Here is a 20,598-nt window from a genome sequence, read left to right on the forward strand (position 1 = left end):
GCTTCCCTTCACTTGTTTTTCTTAATGTATGTGCGTTTCACTATACATCACAGCTGTACTTTAATGTACTGACATTAAATAAACTTTATATAACTATTAACATTAGACATGATGGTTGTTATTTTAGTTTATGAATGTTGGCGTCAGATATAACAATAGGAGCATACTACTATACAGGTACTAAGATCTTCATAGCTATGTGTGCATTTTGGTGCGGATAGATATCCGTAGCAAGGAGAGGTTGCTGGTTAGATAAATTATAGACTCGGCTTGTCAATGAGATTGATTGGCTCTGCTATTAACTAAATTCTGTTGCTATGGTTAATTTTTGGTTCCAGCGTGAACCGAGAATGTTAATGGACTGACTCATGGGGGGTACTTATCGTCTCTGAATTTGATTTTGACTACAAAAAGGTCCCAGCTTTCAGTCCCTCCCTGTATCAGACCCTTATGTTGTAAGTGTCGTAGTGTTTGTGACTCTGCCAGTGCATAGTCGTGTAGATCTCTCAACCAGAGTGAGTGGGACGGGGCGCTTGGGGCCTTCCAGTGTGTGGCTATCAGACGTTTGTATGTCAAGAAGGCTAGGTCCACAAATTTGTGAGTATGTTTGTTGCCTTTTGTACGGTGACGTATATTTAGCAAGCAGGATTCTGGAGTAGGGGTCAGCAATTGATCTATCACTTCTGCAGTTGTGTCAACGACACAGATCCAGCCTGTGTTAATCGCATGACACTCCCAGACCATATGATAGAAAGTTGCTGGAGGGGTAGCGCAACTTTGACATGTTGGGTTAGCGCCTGAGTAAATTTTATGAATACGGGCAGGGGAGAGATATGCTTGATGCACATAGTTAAATTGTGTGTACCTGAGTCTGGAGTTGCGAGACACAGTCTTGACTGATTTGAGGGCTAATTCCCAGGATTTTTGTGTCGTTGGTATGGGGAGGATTGTGTCCCAGCGGAGTTTGAGTGGAGTTAGGGCCTTGCAACTACTTGCTAAGAGTGTTTGTATATTTTGGCAACCACGCCTTTTGACTCGCCCATAGAAAGTATTTCAGTGAATAGAAGGGATTAGTTAGGTTCGTTGTGGCCGCAGCCCCATAGGTTGCGTAGGAGATTAGTAATGGCACTAAATGTCAGGAAAGCTCCCGAGCGCATCACCCCGCGGATACCAGATCTACGAACTTGAGTGCGCTAGAGCCAGTGTAGAGGTCGCCTGTGTTTAGAGTGTTAACTGCCCGTAGATCATGATGGGAAGATAGAGCATATATCCCCGGTAACTGTGGCAGTGGGAGTAGAGGGGAGTAGGGAAGGGAGTGTGATTTACCCTGCACGTATCTCTTCCAGCAGTGTCTAGCCGTGTCCAGTAAGGGTGAGTTGTTTGGTGGATAAGGGGGGGCCCGCTAGTAAACTAGTCAAAGTCATTGTTGGGGTTGTATAAGCCGATATTGCTGTAGACTCTGCATTGTGTGGGGCGACTAGCCATTTAGTTACCTATTGAAGTTGGGCAGCTGCGTAATATAGTTCGGGATTTGGCATGCCCAGGCCTCCCTCTACTTGTGGATATTGTGTGGTAGTTAGGGCTACTCTGCCTCTATCTCTGCCCCAGAGCAGGTCAGTCAATAGGGAATGCACTTTGTGGAAGAATGAGCGAGGCAGAATCACCGGGAGTGCGGTAAAATAGTATAAGAATCTTGGTAATATTAGCATCTTGACTATGGCTGTCCGGCCCATTGGGGATAAAGGCAAGGAACTCCAAAAAGTCAAGGAGCCACGGGTGGAGCGAAGCAATCTGTCTAAGTTGCCTTCCCTTAAGTCTGACATAGAGTGATGTATCACCCAAATATTTGAAGGTCTGGTGTGTCCATGGTAGTTGATGTGTGGGGAGAGACGTTCTCTGTTCAGTGGACAGGCAGGTAAGGGGGAAGATACAGGACTTGGACCAATTCACATGTAAGCCGGAGACGAGAGCAAACGTCTTCAGTATATGCATTACCTCGGTAAGGGAGGCGGTGTGGTTGCGCAAATATATCAGGTCATCATCTGCGTATAGGGATATTATGTGGAATGTGTCGAATTCACGTATGCCCCATCTATGTGTGCAGTCTCTAAGCTTAACTGCGAGTGGCTCCATGGCTATTGAAATCAATAATGGGGAGAGCGGACAGCCTTGCCTGGTACCTCTGCCTATAGGGAAGGCCTCCGAGATTACCTGACCGGTCTTAACGTGGGCTGTAGGTTCGGAATATAACGTAGCAATCCAGTTACGGAAGCCATTCTGGAATCCGAATGCCTTGAGGGTGCGGAATAAATATTACCATCCAAGCGTATCAAACGCCTTCTCTATATCCAGTGAGACGGCCACGCTACTTGGGTCTGTGGTGTGTTGCATGATGCGCCTAATGTTTAAAAATGTGTTTCTGCCTGGGATAAAACCCGACTGAACAGGGTGTATTAAGTGCGGCATATGAGGGAGCAATCTATTTGCGAGGATTTTCCCTAGGAGTTTGCAATCAGTGTTCAAGAGAGAAAGTGGTCAATATGGCTTGACATCTAGTGGGTCACAACCAGGTTTTGGCAGGACCACTATTAATGCTTCCCTCATTGAGTCTGGTAACTGTTTCCTAGTACCTGCTTTATTGAACACCTCTAGTAGAGGTTGCAGGAGGTGAGTGCTTTGTGAGTTATAGTATTCAGCTGGCAGACCATCTGTACCAGGGGTCTTGCCATGTGCCATCTGTGACAGGGCCATTCGAAGCTCTTCAGTAGTGATGGGGCCGTCTAGGGTGTCAGCGTTGTTAATAATGTTGGAGTTTTTGGGAATCAGGGATAGAAATTCAGCCAGTTGATGTTCTGCTGGGGGGGTAGTGGGTTGGTATAATGAGTGATAATACGTGGAAAAGGCCTAGTTTATGTCGACTTGAGTGTTAACTACTACTCCTGTTTGTAGTCTGATAGCCCCTATCGGTGATGATTGCGGTGATTACTGTGCCAGTCATGCCAGCAATTTGCCCAATCTGTCACCCTCGGCATGTTGTCTCATTTTATAGTGTCTGTAGTCGTGCCTACTAAGACTGTCGTCTGTTTCCCTGTTATTTGCTTTTAGTGAAGTTAGTGTTTCTAATGAGCCATTATTTGTTGTAACTTCAATCTCTGCCTTATGTATATTAGTTTCTATTTTTAATAACTCTGAGGAAAGCATTTTCTTGATACCCACAGATGCAGCCAGGCAGTGTCCCCTAATTACAACCTTGTGGGCATCCCATTCAGTGGCCCGGGTTGATGTTGTGTTTTTGTTGAGGGAAAAATAATTCGATAGGCATGTGGCCAACTCAGTGCTAAAAGGAGGATCGGTCAGGGCAGTTGGTTGCAGGCGCCATGTAGGGATTCGTGCATGTATAAAGCCCCAGTTCAGTGTAGCGAAGTGAGGGTTGTGATCTGATATAGTGCGGGCTAAATAACCAGATGTGACTACCTTTGGGATTATGCTAGGTGTAGCGAAGAACATGTCTAACCTGGTGTGAAGTTTATGTACTGGTGAGTAGAATGAATATTCACGTAGTGTAGGGTGGGAGGTTCTCTAGGTTTCTTTTAGCCCATTATTAGATGCCCAGTCCGCCAAATCGAGCGACGCTCGTTTAGCTGGGGCATGGGTTAATGGAGGGGTGGAACGGTCTTTCAAGATATCTAGGACGCTGTTAAAGTCCCCTCCCCAAATGACATCTAATGTGGGGTCACTGAGGATGCTGCTGTTTAGAGTGCTGAGGAAGTCGCGTTGGTTTATATTCAGAGTATATAGTGTTATCAGGGCTAAGGGGCCACCATCTAGAGTACCCTCCAGTACTACGTATCGTCCGTTTGGACCGCTTTGTGTGCGGGACATAGTTTATGGGACCCCGGGAGCTATCCAAATTATCGTGCCTCTGGCATATGTTGAGGAGGTGGTCCCGTATAATTGGCCCCTCTATCTCGTTTTGATGTGTGCCAACAAGGACTCGTCTAGTTGTGTTTCTTGTAGCATACCTATATGTATCTGGTGTCTCCTGAGGTATGGGTAGATCCGTTGCCTTTTGCTTACAGCTGCCATGCCCTTTACGTTCCATGTGAGAATTTTATATTGTGTGGTATGACGCTGATTCTGAGAAGCCATGGAGTTTTAGTAGGTCAATGTGGGAGGGCACCACCTTTGGTTGCACAAGTCCGGATATATTTGTGGTTTGGTGTTTATTTAACTCTCCTAGCCTGTTAGCTACTAGGTTATGTGATCTGCCTTTTAGGTTTACATTGTGGTATGACGCTCTACCATTAATGCATGTCGATACATATAACAAACAAATGGCCCATGCAACTGCAACTATAACATCTGCCATACTTAGCAGCAGTCGCAGTTGTGGCAAGAACTTGTGGGTTCCAGGACTTGTCATCCTGGCATAACGGTCCATATGGAGCGGGGGGTGATCCGTGACCGCAGGAGTTTAAATGACTTGTTCCCGGCCTATACTGCGTATTTTGATGTCTTTGCCGGGCGGGAGCGGCAACGAGCCGCGCAGATCAGTTAAGAAGAGTAATCATCATGTGGCAGCAGACCGTGAAAATATCCAAATGAGGGCGGTGGGTAGGTCGCCCTCCCTTTTTTTTTTTTTTTTTTACAGGGACAAAGATTTAACAAATGTCGTCTGCCAATCGTGGAGTGAGGTTGGGACCGCAGGCAGATTCTGCAGAGTCTGAGTTTGTCTCTGGGTCCAGGCCTGCTTCTGATTACCCAGACAGGGATGTCGGTGATGCGTTGGCGAAACGAGTCGTAGACTGCAGCAGCAGCGATCGTTCGACACATGATTGTTCCGGGGTAGGTTTGCTATCTTGTTTTCTACGGGGTCTGCGTTTTTCCCTCGGAGGTAGGCAGCTATCTGTAGAGGATGAAGGGTCAGCTAGTCCTTTTGCATGGAGCCATGTCCATGTGTCTTCAGGAGTAGAGAAGAAGAGAGTGCGGGTATTGTCTTGTATTCGTAGCTTCGCGGGGAACAGCAAAGAGTATTTGATGTTGTGTTCTCTCAGACGCTCCTTGACCCTATAGAATGAGTAACGGTTTTTTGTACCTCTACTGTGAAATCCAGGTAGGCTGTTATTTGTGAGTTCTCATACGACATTGGGCCTGCCTTTCGGAATAATTGTAAAATGAGGTCCCTATCTCGATAGTTCAATAATTTTGCTATTAGGGGGCAAGGATAAGCGCCTGGTGGCGGAGGTCGGCCCGGGACCCTGTGTGCACGTTCTAAGGAAAAAAACTTTGGGACGTTGTTCTCCAAAACCGATTCAGTCAGCCATTGTTCGATGAACAGTTCTGCACTGGGGCCTTCGGCGCGTTCCGGAAAACCCACGAACCGGATGTTATTTCGGCGTGATCTACCTTCGGCTTCTTCGGCTCTGTGTTTAAGTGTCTCCACCTCTGCTGTTACAGCGTTCAGTTGCAATTTAACCTCAAGCATAGATGTGTCGATGTGTGACGCGTCTTTTTCCAGTCTAGCGACCTTTTCCGATATCGCCTGTTGGTCCGTACGGAGCAAATTAACGTCTTCTATAACTGAGTCAATCTTCGCCTCCAAAGTTATTTTAGTGTCCAGTATGGCTTGTAGCACCTTTTCAAGTTGTGTTGAATGCGATTACAATGTCGCTTCCATTTTCTGAAGGGCTTGATATGTGTCTGAGGCCCCAATTGGTGGAGGAGTTGTGGCGGAATCCATGGTTCTTGGAGGCGCTCGTGGGGTCTTTGGTTTACCCATAAATAGTTTTACGTTCAACTTTGTTGTTAGTCGGTAGGGTTCGCGTCACGTTGTTTAAATATTGCCCTCTGGCTATGCGCTTTGGCGTTGGTGGCGTGTTTGAGAAGGTGCAACTAGGTAGTGCCGCTTTGCAGTACCTGGTGTTTTCAGGCAGCCGTTGTTGAAATTATTCACTTCTGACGCTTTTTCCTTTTCGTCCCTTACTAAGAAGCGCCCCTTGGTGCAGCTGTTTCAGTAGTTTACAGTTTGCTACTTTTCTGTTAACTTCTTGTGCTGTTTCGGTAATTTTTCTCCCGGCCCTGCCATCTTGGCTTGCATTTCTTTGTCCCCAATGTGGTGAGTTGGTGTGTATCTTGCGCACGTTCATCTTCACGTTACCACCCTTCTAGTTGGCTGCCACGTTGTGTGCTAATCTTCCGAGTGTTTCTGATGCCCAGTGCCTGGGGGCCTGCCCGGCACCTCTCCGTTGTTGTCCAGACTATTTGATGGGCTTTCTTGGGGCTGAGGAGGCCTGTTGTGCGTGTATGCGCTTCCCCAGCGTGGAAGAGGTAGCGTCTATCAGTCGCGAATTAAGTAGAGCGGGGCCCCCGAGTCGAATCAGCCGCACGATCTAGCCGCCACTCACCGTCTCAGGGGGACCCCGGCTCTACGGTTGGTCGCAGTCCAGATTGTCCCGTTTTTTTGATGCGGCAGCACCCGGTCAACTCCGAGCGCGGCCGCGCTGCGAAGAAGGCCGCCTCAGGCATCCCGATGCACTGTCTTGCTCCGACCTCTTTAAGCAGCTCCTTCGCTGCTCTGCTCGCCGCCTTCCCCACCCTAGTGCCTCGGCATCTGGGGGAGATGTTCTTCGACCCCACAGCGGGTCTAGGCGTCTTTTATCAGGATTTTTATTTTAGGCCGGGGACGGAGCTGCAAACTATGCGTCCGCCCGGTCCCCATCTTGGACACGCCCCTGTGACCGCCATTTTCTATCTCTTCACTCACTTGCTACCTGACCTTCAACAGGAGATGACCTGCACTGCAAGTGGTGCTGTGACCTGTGTCTGGAAGCAACAATGGCTCATGTGTCTGGCAAAAGGGCCCTTGCCTTCACTGCGGAGGAGTTGGAGAGACTGGTGGCCAGTACACGTTACTCTACAGTCATCCAGACAAAGAGGTGAGTACACTGTGAGCATGATGCGTGGGCCATGAATGTATGGAGTGCTGTGTGTGTAAGCCACATGTATGGGGGGGGCTGAGGCGTCCTGGCCAGAGTGCTGCATGTACGGTGGTCAAAGTATGTGCATCAGGGGATGGGAGGGATATGGTGGGCCATGAGTGTGACGGTCCGGACGGTTAACTAATTCCTCTTTCTGATGTCTATTTCGTGCAGGTCAGCGCCCATCAGAAAAAGGGTATTTGGCGTGCCATCGCCAAGGAGGTGCGGATCCTGGGGGTCTTTGACAGGCAGAGCACCCACTGTCACAAACGGTGGGAGAACCTGCGCCACTGGGCAAGGAAGATGGCAGAGGCCCAGCTCGGGCTGGCCTCCCAACAAGGAAGGGGTGCCCGTCGTACCCTGACCCCCCTGACCCCCCTGATGATCCACATCCTGGCGGTGGCCTATCCGGAGTTAGATGGGCGCTTGAGGGCATCACAGCAGCCACAAGGGGGTGAGTACAAATTCAGATTCATTACTTAGTGCGCGTTAAGCTTTTACCTGGGTGGGGATGTGGACTGTGGGTGCCCCTTGTTGGGCAGGCTCTGAAGCACTCCAAACCCAATAGTGTTAGTGGGCATCTACTACTGGTCAGGGCCCTGTTTGTTTCAGGTGTGCAGCTGATGGCGTTAGGCATTGTACCCCATGGGGTAACTGGCATTGTAAATCTTAGTGCATGGCCTAGTGCATAGGGCTGTTCCCTGTGAGTTGTGTACGCCAACTGTAGTGTTGTTGGTGGTATTGACCAAGTGCATCCTCTGTTTCTCCCCCCCTTTTTGTTTTGTCACCCTATCCTTGTGTGCGTTAGCAGCATCTGGCGGAGGAGCAGAGGCACCGGCGACGGAGGGAGCTGCATCCCACATGGGCCTGGAGGCCGAATTCACCGATAGTGAGGGCACCAGTGGGACGGAGGGCGAGGGGAGCACCATGGCGGGGACAGGAGGGGACACCACAGACAGCGACTCCTCCTCCGATAGAAGCTCCCTGGTGGTGGTGGACACCTCTGTGCCCACCCCAACAACAGGTACAGCTGCAACACCCCCTACCAGCACCGCCCTCCCAGCAGCCCCTCAGTGTGTTTCCCGTGCCCGCTCACCCAGGAGGGTGGGCATCTCCTTCGCCCCAGACACCTCTGGCACTGCCCCAGTCAGCCCTGCTGCCCTCAGTGAGGAGGCTATTGACCTCCTGAGATCCCTCACTGTTGGGCAGTCAACCATTCTGAATGCCATCCAGGGTGTTGAGAGGCATTTTCAACAAACAAATGCATACCTGGAGGGCATTCACTCTGGTGCAGCGGCCCAACAGAGAGCATTTCAGGCTCTGGCCTCTGCACTGATGACAGCCATTGTCCCTGTCTCTAGCCTCCCCCCTCCAACTTCCTCTACCCAGCCCCAATCCCATCAACCCCAACCTATCCCAAGCACACCTTCAGACAGCATTCACCCAAATCAACACACAAAAGTGGCTCAGGCAAACACAAGCACCACACTTCATCTCACAGGCACTCACTCAAGCACCATCCCCATGCAGACACACCAACAACCACTGCCTCCACTGTGTCCCCCTCCTCGTCGACGTCCACCTCCCTCCCAGTAGCGTCTCCACTCACACCTGCATGCACTACATCCTCATCCACTACCTCCATCACCAGCACGCCCATCACTACACACTCCTCACCACCCCCACATCCATGCACACATCCCCTGTGTCCTGTCCCAGTGTGTCTTTGACCCCCACTCCGAAAGTACACAAACGCAAGCACCCACCCACCCAACAGCCATCCACCTCCTAACAGCATCGAGCCCATGCACCTGCACCCAACCTCAGAAGACAGACACCTCCTAAAACCACTCCCTCTTCCTCCACTCCCAGACCTTCTCCTTCTTCCCGCCCCAGTGTCCTTAAGGAGATTTTCCTGGCAAACATTGATCTCTTCCCTACCCATCCCCTCGTCTTTCCCCTCGGGCCAGGTTGGCCAAAACCTAGCCCATCACCTCAGCCACCAAGTCCACGTCCGCTGTGGTTCCTGCAGCTGTCAGAGGATCGAAGAGGGCACCTGTCAGCCCAGCCAGTGTGCCACCAACCCCTGCCAAGGCAAAATCCATTCCGTCACCTGGCAAGGTGAAGAAGGGGACAGCATCTAGCAAGGAGAAGGAGCCACAATCACCCAGCAAGACCACTTCAAAGACTCCAGCTGCCAGACCCAAGGTGACACCACCATCTGCCAAGGTGAGGAAGGGGCACAAAACACCAGGAAGGTACTTCATCTGTCTGAAGCTGCAGGTGAAGGCCTGGTGGCTACCAGCACAACTGCCAGCACTGTCACCTGCACCATGGCCAGCACCGCCAGCAGCCCCGCCGCTAGCACCGCCACAAGCACCGCCGCAAGCACCGCCGCAAGCACAGCCAAAAGCACCACTACTGTCAGCAGCAGCAGCCCCAGTGGACAGCTGTCTGAGGCTGCAGGAGAAGGGCTGGAGCCTCCCCCCACCACTGGCAGCATCTGCACCTGCACTGCGCCACCACTGCCACCTGCACTGCCGCAAGCACCGCCACCTGCACTGCTGACAGTAGCACCACTGCCAGCAGCAGCAGCCCCAGTGGGCAGTCGTTCAAGGCTGCAGGAGAGGGGCTGGAGCCTCCCTCCACTACTGGCAGCACCCCCACCGGCACTGGCACTCTCGCCCTTCATCCATGGACTATCATGCATCCTAGTCACTGCAAATCTTGTGGCTCAAACACCCAGGTGAGGGACTGTGATCTGCCACACCCCAAGTGTTGCATCACTGGGCAAAGAGCCCCCTCCAGAACCAGTGGAGAAAGGCATCCGCTCACCCCATCCTTGGCAGGCTGAAGCAGACTGGGCACAAAGCCCCCTCCAGAACCAGTGGAGAAAGGCATCCACTCACCCTATCCTTGGCGGGATGAAGCAGACTGGGCACAAAACCCCCTCCAGAACCAGTGGAGAAAGGCATCCACTTGAGTGGCTTTGCACTCCCCAGGACCACGCAGTGGGCAAACCACCTACTTGAGAGACTGGCCTTGCACTCCCCAGGACCAAGCAGTGGGCAAACCACCCACTTGAGAGACTGTGGCTTTGCACTCCCCAGGACAAAGCAGTGGGCAAACCACCCACTTAAGAGACTGTGGCCTTGCACTCCCCAGGCAGTGGGCAAACCACCCACTTGAGAGACTGTGGCCTTGCACTCCCCAGGACCAGGCAGTGGGCAAACCACCCACTTGAGACACTGTGGCTTTGCACTCCCCAGGACCAGGCAGTGGGCAAACCACCCACTTGAGAGACTGGCCTTGAACTCCCCAGGACCAAGCAGTGGGCAAACCACCCGCTTGAGATACTGTGGCTTTGCACTCCCCAGGACCAAGCAGTGGGCAAACCACCCTCTTGAGAGACTGTGGCCTTGCACTCCCCAGGACCAGGCAGTGGGCAAACCACCCACTTGAGAGACTGTGGCTTTGCACTCCCCAGGACCAGGCAGTGGGCAAACCACCCACTTGAGAGACTGTGGCTTTGCACTCCCCAGGACAAGGCAGTGGGCAAACCACCCACTTGAGAGACTTGAGAGACTGTGGCTTTGAACTCCCCAGGACCAGGCAGTGGGCATCCCACCCACTTGAGAGACTTTAGAGACTGTGGCTTTGCACTCCTCAGGACCAGGCAGTGGGCAAACCACCCACTTGAGAGACTTGAGAGACTGTGGCTTTGAACTCCCCAGGACCAGGCAGTGGGCAATCCACCCACTTGAGAGACTGGTGTTGCACTCCCCAGGACTAGGCAGTGGGCAAACCACCCACTTGAGAGACTGTGGCTTTGCACTCCCCAGGACTAGGCAGTGGGCAAACCACCCACTTGAGAGACTTGAGAGACTGTGGCTTTGAACTCCCCAGGACCAGGCAGTGGGCAACCCACCCACTTGAGAGACTGTGGCTTTGTACTCCCCAGGACCAGGCAGTGGGCAAACCACCCACTTGAGAGACTCTGGCCTTTCACTCCCCAGGACATCGCCACCTACAGGAGCAGTGGTGTTGTCCCATCTTCCCACTGAGGTGCCCCCCCCTTCCCCGTCCCCTGAGGTGCCTGTGTGTTTTCGACCTGATCCCCCTGCAGTGTTCTCTCCATATTGAAGCAGGAGTCAAGTGTGGGCTTGGCCTATGTGATATGGCCCTGTGGCCCACGGACATTTTGAGTGGACAATGTACCGCCTTATGTACATATTTTCTATATTGTAAATACTGTTTTTGAATTTGGAATGTATATCTGACTATTTCTAATATGACACTCATTTGACTCAATTCCTTTTGTCCTTGCTTTCTTCCAGAGGGTTACGGGATGTATATGTAATGTTGTTTCATGTGTTTGTGTGTATGGTGTTGGGGGTGAGGGTGGGGGTGGGGGTGTTGCGTGTTGCGTGTGTGTGCCACTCTCTTTTTCCTGCCCCCGTGATGTGGTGGGCTGTACATTGACTTCCGTCTGTCTGTTGGTGGTTACTGACGTGGTATTTGTTGCTACCGCCATGGCGGTCAAAGTGTTAAAGTGGCTGTCTGTGTTGGCGGTTTCCGCCGTAGTCATGATTCCATTTTTTTACCGCCGGCCTGTTGGCGGTATTACCGCCATTTCTCCACCGACCGCCAGGGTTGTAATGAGGGCCTATGTTATTTAGGGTGTATATACTGTTGGACAGAGTATTCATGCCATTATCAACAACAGCTAAAGCCTCTTCCGAATTTTCCTTATCTATGTGCCTTAAATGCACAGCCGCTTCCATTTGCGAAAGCTTCCAGATCTCATTGAATATGGCCCACAGGAATCGTTTAGAGCAGGTCTTTCTTGGACCTTACAAGAAACCTTGCAAGTCTATTTCCTTTGATTGGAGATTAAGATGTTCTTTAACTGCTGCTAAGGTGTTAGTCTGTAACCATTGTTAGGACAGTTTACCACACTGTGGGGGTGATTCTGAGCTTGGCGGGCGGCGGTAGCCGCCCGCCAAGCGGGAACCGCCAGAAGACCGTACCGGACCGCGGCGGTCATTCTGGGTTTCCCACTGGGCTGGCGGGCGACCGCCGAAAGTCCGCCCGCCAGCCCAGCGGGAAACACCCTTCCCACGAGGACGCCGGCTCAGAATTGAGCCGGCGGAGTGGGAAGGTGCGACGGGTGCAGTTGCACCGTCGCGAATTTCAGTGTCTGCTAGGCAGACACTGAAATTCTTTTTGGGGCCCTCTTACGGGGGCCCCTGCAGTGCCCATGCCATTGGCATGGGCACTGCAGGGGCCCCCAGTGGCCCCGTGGCACCCCCTACCACCATCCTGTTCCCGGCGGGAGAACCGCCAGGAACAGGATGGCGGTAGGGGGTGTCAGAATCCCCATGGCGGCGGAGCGCGCTCCGCCGCCATGGAAGATTCTCAAGGGCAGCGGAAAGTCGGCGGGACACCGCCGACTTTCCGTTTCTGGCCGCGGCTGAACCGCCGCGGTCAGAATGCCCAGCGGTGCACCGCCAGCCTGTTGGCGGTGCTACTGCGGTCGTTCGCCCTGGCGGTTTTTACCGCCAGGGTTAGAATGACCCCCTGTATGTGGTAACTATACCCCAGTGTTAAACTGAGACAAAGTGGGCGTCTGGCCGGCTAAGCGTGAAACCCTCTAAGGAATTTACAAAATGCGCCTGACACTCATTTGTGTCTATTGGCCACAATAACAACCCGCAGGGACTGGAAAGTGATGAATTATAGGTACCATCCTGAACCTTAGCATCTAATTCTTCCTCTGTGACATTTAGGAAGGATTTGGCTGGTGTGGGGATACTGGGTGCATTGAGTTATTTTATTTTTGCTAACCCTGGTCAGAGTGTCTGTTGAATTGTGTCATTTAAAAAGGTAATTTGAACAAGAATAAGGCATGCTCTAAACAAAGGTTCCCTCCCCTGAATTTGCCAATCTTGAGTTGCCCATACACTTTTCAAATCAATAGTGTTCTTTCAGTATTCTTATCCTTCAACTACAAGTTGGAAACAAAGGAATCTAGATAGATCAATTTAGTGTCAGTTAGTAAAATCTTTTGTGTTTTTGAGGGTGGTAATTTGAAGTAATATGACTCTGCATTTGTGGTGTCATGCCCAGAAAAATATGCAAATTTGTCTGTATATGTTTTGGGGCTCACCATTGGAGGTGGTGAACAGGATTCCCACTGTGTATAGTTAAATACTGATGTATTTCTAGTTGCTTGGTGAAGATAGTAATGTCCCCAATGATTATAACAGAACATTTCCCCATAATTCGCTGTGTTAATATACACATCATCACTTTCAAATATAGTGTAATCTTGCAGCTCAGCAAGCACTGAATCAGCTGTTTGAACATATCAGTCATCAGAAACAAAACCAGGTTTAATTACATTAGTCATTGAAATTTTAAATAAATTTGGAATTTGTGTAACCTCAGTAGGCTTGTGTATATCAAAGGGAACTTTATCCCAAACAATCCCATCTGGAATTGGTACCACTGAAATGTTCACAAGGGACAAGTCTCTTCGGACCTTATGTGAGGAAAGATAGGGAGTTCGAACTTCACCACTGCTTCGACAGAAGAGCGTTCAGGAAGATAATGACCATTTATCAAGAGAAAGAAAACAGTCATAAAACCAATCCATATTAGAAAGGCTAGCAATGTCAGAAATATCCACAGATAATACCATGGATAAATGAAATAGTTATTTTTAAGCCATATGTACAGCTTAGGTGTCTTTGAAAAAGGTTCAGTTGCAGGTGTAGATGAAGTTGAAGAAAAGTCATCAAGGTTGATGAAGTAACCAGAAGCAGTCTCTGCGAACACAGGAGCCGGTGCATTACTGCTAGATGGATCCACTTCATGTGGAGGTTCATTGTAGATAGTGTTGTCAGTTTGAATTGAATTGGAGAAGAAGATAGCCACATCTTGGACAATTCTTGTTGGTGAGGGTGTAACAGGAATTAGCAGAATTTCATTTTCTGACCTCCCCATGCTCGAGGAGGCATTTGTAGCAGTATTGTACATGTTGATATATTCAGTGTTGTTGCTTCTTCTTTGGAGAAGTATATCCTGTTGGGTAGTGAGCGGAAACTGGGGACTACCCAAGGGACCTCTGGGTCTACTGTGCAAGATCAGCCACATGGTGTAGTTTGATGTTGTAGATAGAGACAAATATGTTTGCATAAGAGCCTGGCAGCAGTGGTAGGATGACAGTTCTGGTGCATTGTATTCCCAGGACTGGGACTGGTGCTCTGTAGGATGGACCGAATTCCGTCTTCACAGCAATCTTCTTATGAACCAGATCCCCAACTTTAGGAATCCAGCCTGCAGACGTTGTTGACAAATCCCTTATTCTTAAGGTGGCAACGCTGGCGGATTAATTATCATCACAAAATTGCTGAATCTCCGGTAAGATGGCGAGACGGTCATTTATGTCAAAAGGTGTGTCTGCTGCCACCATACCAGGGCCATCTAATTCTGGGACATACATAGGTATCTTAAAGAGGACCTTGTAAATAGTGCGTCCTCCCAAGGACCGTCTAGGCAGATTATTCAGTGCTCTCTGAACCTCATATAGGTGATGAAGCTAACTGTAGCCTCAACCAAATACTCTAGCTGTAAGGACTGCTTTATATCTCAATTCCTCCTCTCTGTGAATGAATTACCCTTGGATGGTAGGGTGAGGAGTAATGAAGCTCAACACCCATCGTCCTCATGGTGTCCCTGACTGCAATAGAGGTAAAAGCAGGGCCCTGGTCCAAATGGAATGCTGTAACCGCATATGTACCCATAAAGATCAGCAAGTCTTTTATAACAGTTTGAGCATCAGCCTACCGCTGTGGCCATACCCACAGGAATCTAGAACAAGAATCTACAGAGACTAAGATGTATTTGAATGCACAATCGGGATGTAGGGGACCACAGTGGTATAGGTACACACATTGTATTGGCCTGTTGGACACTAAGAGGGATGTCCGCAGAGGGCTGTTGATGTCAGAGCCCTTCATTTGCTGGCAAATGCCACGTCAGAGGACATATTGCTTGGTCTGTTTGTATAGACCTGGCCAGAAGCGTTTCTACAAGAGTGTTATTGTGGCTGTGACACCAGCCAGATCAGATGCAACACCTTCATGTGCTACTCTATTCTCTGGTGTTAGTTGGGGATCACTCGATCTCCAACACCAAGAATTGTCACAAAGGCTGCATACTGATATGGTATGAATATTTTGCAGGGTATGCTTTTGAGAGAGGCTTGCCTTAAGCAGAAGCTTTCACAACAGCCAGAATTTCATTATCCAATCTCGTATGGAAATGAGTCACTGGAGCAACAGAAGCTGTAGCTACTGCGGATTTAGCCACTTCATCAGCCAAGGTGTTACCAATAACGTGCACTCCTACATGTTGGTGGCCCAATGTATGTACTACATGAGCATCTGGTAGCTTATTCTTAAGATCAGCCACCCTCCCCCACAGAGTTTTGTGTTTGATGGTGTTCCCCTTCGAGTCTCTGAACCCTTTCAACTGCCAATGATTAAGATAATCATTGTTGGAGTGGACACAATAATAGGAATCACACACAATCAGTGTGAGATGTCTTGGATCCGTTTGTTCCAGTGCTAGGATGAGAGCTTTGAGTTCAGCCAGTTGTGCTGTGCAGTACCCTACGGTCTGCAAGTAGGTATCTTGAGGGTGGAATACAACATCCTTCATCGCTCCGCTCATGGCTACGTAAGCGGCTGAATATTGATGTTATGTACCTACAGCTGGTTGTGCTGAACCATCAGTGTAAATGACAGTGTGGTATATGTCAAGTGGCAAGATGTTAAGAGGTGTGGGGTACTCTTGTTAGTACTGGAGAAATTCTTGCGTTTGAAGTTTTAGGTCAAAGAAGTAATCAACATAAGTGGCAGTCAGGGAGGTTACCCATTGAATCCAGCATGGATGTAATGCTTTAGCGTCAGGAATGCTTGATTCGGTGACAGCCTCTAAGGCTGGCATCGTGATAATGACAATAAAGCATTTCCCTTGGGCAAGTGGCCTCTCCTTGATGATAGCCATATGTACAGCCGTCAGATTTTCTTCTGTGGGTGCAAAGCACTGTTCTGCATTGGAGTATAAGTGTGATTTATATGCTATGGGCACAGTGTCGCCCTCATTAAAGGTGACATAGGTGAACCAGATGGCACCAACAATTATTCTGATGACCAAATTTGTTTTGTTGTCACGGGTGTGTAAGTGTTTTGCTTCTAGCATGTCCTGCTGCAATCGTCTAAGGATGTGCGTGTGTTCAACTGTCCAGTGTCTGCTTGAGAAATCCTGGTGTATTAAATCATAGAGTGACTTGATGGTTTGTGCATAGTCAGGATGTAAGCTTTGCCAAAGTTGAAGAAACCAAGTAAAGACTCCAGTTTCTTGATAATGTTTGGTAGCTGGAGTTGAGCACCTTTTTTTTTAAAGTGCGGGGCCAGGCTCTTGTCCTTATTTGATAGCTCATATCCCAGGAACAATACACTGAGAAAGGCTATTTTAGTTTTCCTAAAATTGAATTTGTAGTCAGGGGCTGCGATTCCTAGAACCATCCGATTGACCCTGGCAAGATGAATGTTGAGGTCGTCCTCTGTGAAATAGATGTCATCCACATAAGACAACACCTCTGGTCAATATCATGCAACATTGATGTTACACGGTATGTAACATAAATCTGGGGCAAACAACAGAAGTGTTTTTGTGAGCCAACTGAGAATGCACTCCGGTCCCTACTTTCATGTGTTAAGTTTGGCATAAAAAAAATTGGAAATATCCACGGTTGTTTTGTATTTTTTATGCACTATGTTGTTAATTAGTGCAGTGCTGTGTGAATTTTGGATTGCATGTGTGACTGTTTAAGTGTCTGTATTCTAAGACTATTCTACATCAATGGTCAGGTTTTGCAACCAGGAATAATGGGTTATTCATTGCAGAGACACAGGGCTCAGTTACGCCCTGGTACTCAAGCTGAGTGAGGAATTCCCTCACTGGAGCTTTGGCCTCGTGTTTAACAGGATATTGGGCCTTAGGCCGGGGTGTAGACCTAATACATATTACATGGTAGGGAGAATCCTTATCCCAACCTACATGGTTGTGGTATAGTGCAGCTGCCTGTGCCAAAGCCCAGTTGACAGAGTAGCCTTGTTTTACCGCCTCTGGAACAAGACCAGACAAAGAAGGCTAAATGACATCTTCCCCATGTGGGAGCTTATGGACATGTTAGGGTGGCCAGTCTCTTTCAGCTAATAGGATAGCACAATTAAGTTCATCCCAGAATATTACACCCAAGGTGCATTCTATGTCTTTCTCAATTTGGATGTTTAAATCGTAAACCCTGTTGGGTGGGAGAATGCGTCCGTGCGGAGTCTTGACTGCAATAAAGTCTCTATTTGCTGTCGCATCCGGATGATCTTTCAGACTCTGGCGACATATTGTGACTTCTGTTGCGCTGTCCAGCGGGGGTCACTGCCCATGTCTTGTTCTTCAGCAATGTTCTCAAGTTTGCTGGCACTTTTAATTGAAAGTGCTGCCACCGTTTTCCTTTTAAATTGTAGCTTTTGTTTGGGGACTTGTCTTCTTTCTTGCCTGAAGACCGCTTTGAGTCTTTCTTCTGTTTCACATAGTCAGGACGTTGCTCTGACCGGCCCACTCTCTCGCTACATATATCTTGGGTGTCCTACTTGGTATGAGAGGGACGTGAATCAGTATATCTGTCAGGAGCCTTTATATTTTCTCTATTTCTGAAATTATATTTCCTTTCGGACCTTTACGGGTGTGGAGAGTCTGCTCTCTGACTTCATCGATCTTTATTTTGTTTTTGTTTATCCCAGTGCTTGTTTAGTACCTTCCTTAGGGGTGGTTCTCTGAATTTCAGGCTTTTTCAGCTTGCTCCCAAACTATCCCGGCCTATACTAGTATAGGTATTGGAAACCATTTTTAGTAGTTGACACTCCTGTTCAAGTTGCAGAATCTTCAAGAGACACTGGTGTATAGCCAATGCTACTGTTTTCCCTTTAATGTTACTGAGTATCATTGAGGAGACTGTGTTGAAGTTCTGCATCTGTTTTATCCCCAAATCCAGGCCTGGAGCATCCCCATGAAAATTTTTTAACACTTCCGGCAAATTGGCAAGTGTTGGAGTAACGTGTGGTAGTGTAAATTGCAGCGAATACTGTACCCCATGTGGGGCATTCGTCCACTGAGGGAACCATTCTGAATGGCAAGCACATTGTGAGAATTCTATGTTTTTCCTGTGGTCCCTTATGGGGAAACACAGCTTCCAGCTGATTAGTTTGTTTGTGCTACCCAGAACGGTATTTTCTTGCATTCTGTGGGCACCTTGTCCATGATGGAATGTACTGTTTGTGGGTTAATCCCAGTAATGGCCAATTGGTATCCAGCTGGTGCTGATGATGCTGGGCACGCTGGTGTTGTGTTCAAAGTTTGCAATACGAAATGAACAAGTTGCCTATATAATGTTACTAGCTCATTGTAAAGATTGCGCAGATCAGCTTCCTGCATGTTTTATACACCTGTGTGTGGTGTATACGTGGCAAACATTGGTTATGTTGGTCCGTCATTACTTAAGGGAGCTAATCTCATGAGTTGTATTACATGTGGTAAGGTGCCATTAAACCAGTTCTGATGTTCTTGATAGGTAATTGGTATTTCAAGATTCTGGTAGGCTTGGTACCATTGTGGTATGTTCGCTATTTCATATGTGTGAAATGTGAATGTTGTTGGGTCTTCGTCAGGAAAGATGACCCAAGAATAGAATGTTTCAGTTTGGTAAGCTCCATTAGCTTCTACAAGCATCCCCGTCCTCAACTTTCAACCCATGCGCTGTTCGATGTAGTGTTAAAGCATGTCTAGAATTTTCTGGACTGTCTATGGCGTTAGCCTGTTGAGTAATGGGAACAGAGATGAAACATTAAATGGAAAAAAAGTCCTTTTAAGAGTTCAAGCTTGAACAACCTACAGCCTAGTTAGGTGCTCCCCGTTCAGCTGCGGAGGATTATCCCAAGACCACGGACGTCTCTGTATGATGGTACTTAGGGTACCCGTTGTGTGTGAGGCAGAGATACTCAGGGCATCTGTGAATTAGTGCCAAAACACCATTGGTGGTGGCACAAATGTAGTAGTTGGACTCTTGCTCCTAGGCGAGACTGCTGGTTTAGGGATGACAGAACTTTTGTTTGTAGATGACTAAGCCAATCCTACAAGTCGCAACTGTCAGCCCAACCCTCTCGGCTCACAAGCAGTACCTGGCCAAAAACCAAAACAGTAAAAGGTGAATTCTGGCAGCCTTTACTCAGCCATGGACTCAAGAGTGCGACATCTCAGGGAGGTCGTGGTTAAATGGAGATTACCCTTTTCTCGCATGAGCAACATGTCTCAGTCACACACAGGCAATGAAAGAGATGCAGAAGAGTTTTCAATATATTTATTGAAATTACTGCAATCTACGGTAAAATGCATGAGCTTCAATGATTAGGATAATGCACAGTGCAAGAAGCATAATTATAAAAATGAGAATTGTGAATACAAAGACCCCCACCATCTTGCAAAAAGATGTGAAAAACCTTAATATCCTAGCATAGAGAACCTAATCTCTAACCTAATGAGAGCTAGGTGTGATAAACATAATCTGCAAGTACCGTGTCCATGAGAAGCGCCCCAATCCTTGTTACCTTGGAATGAGACCTCTACGTCGGACCCTGTGGGGACACGAAGTCTGGGTCCTCATCAAGGCTACGTGTAGCATATATAGCGTTGATGGCATCTGGTGTTAGCGCGTCGGACTGTAATAATTAAACTTACAAGGGGACGCAAATAGGTCAATGAACCTTTTGACTCGTTTAAGATATTCTCGCCATAGCTCCAGTACATGAACAAATAATTCACAATAATCAAATATCATTAGTAATCCATAAAATCAATAATCAATGGAGTCAGTAAATTTCACTTACCAGGACTTCTCAGTTATGAATAACCACACCTTTGGTAAAGGTTTAGTACTTTTATTTCCCTTATATTAACAATACTAATGTCATGTAGATTAATCTCAAAATCAAGTGAAATACAAATAAGAACAATACTGGTTGACCAAAACAACGGAAGATACGTAATCTAATCAAGGCTTGAATCACAACACATTCTAAAGCTACAGTGCAGATAAATAGCAGAATCAGCTACAATAAAGATATATAATACATAGAATTCAGCAAGATAACTCGTCAATCATTGGTCCCTGTATTCGTCGGTAAAGTTTGAGTGCCCTCAACTAACGTCAGATTGGCATCGGCATATTGGGCTTCATACAAAACAATTTAGAACACAAATTTAGGAAAAACATCTAGCTATGGGTTTAGCAAAACAGCGCAGTTGGTAACTAGAAAGAAAAGGCATAAAATACATAACAGTCACATTATCATATCTACCTATCCTCGGTATGGGTCAGCAATCAGAATCAGTCTTCATCCTCAGGTCATCAATCGATCAGCAAAACATCAGGCTTTCAGTCAGAGAGTATGAGCCCAATGACAGAATAAATCTCAAATCTCTCCTACAGTCTCTT

Source organism: Pleurodeles waltl, chromosome 2_2 (assembly GCF_031143425.1).
Source record: "Pleurodeles waltl isolate 20211129_DDA chromosome 2_2, aPleWal1.hap1.20221129, whole genome shotgun sequence".
In the NCBI taxonomy this organism is placed as follows: domain Eukaryota; kingdom Metazoa; phylum Chordata; class Amphibia; order Caudata; family Salamandridae; genus Pleurodeles; species Pleurodeles waltl.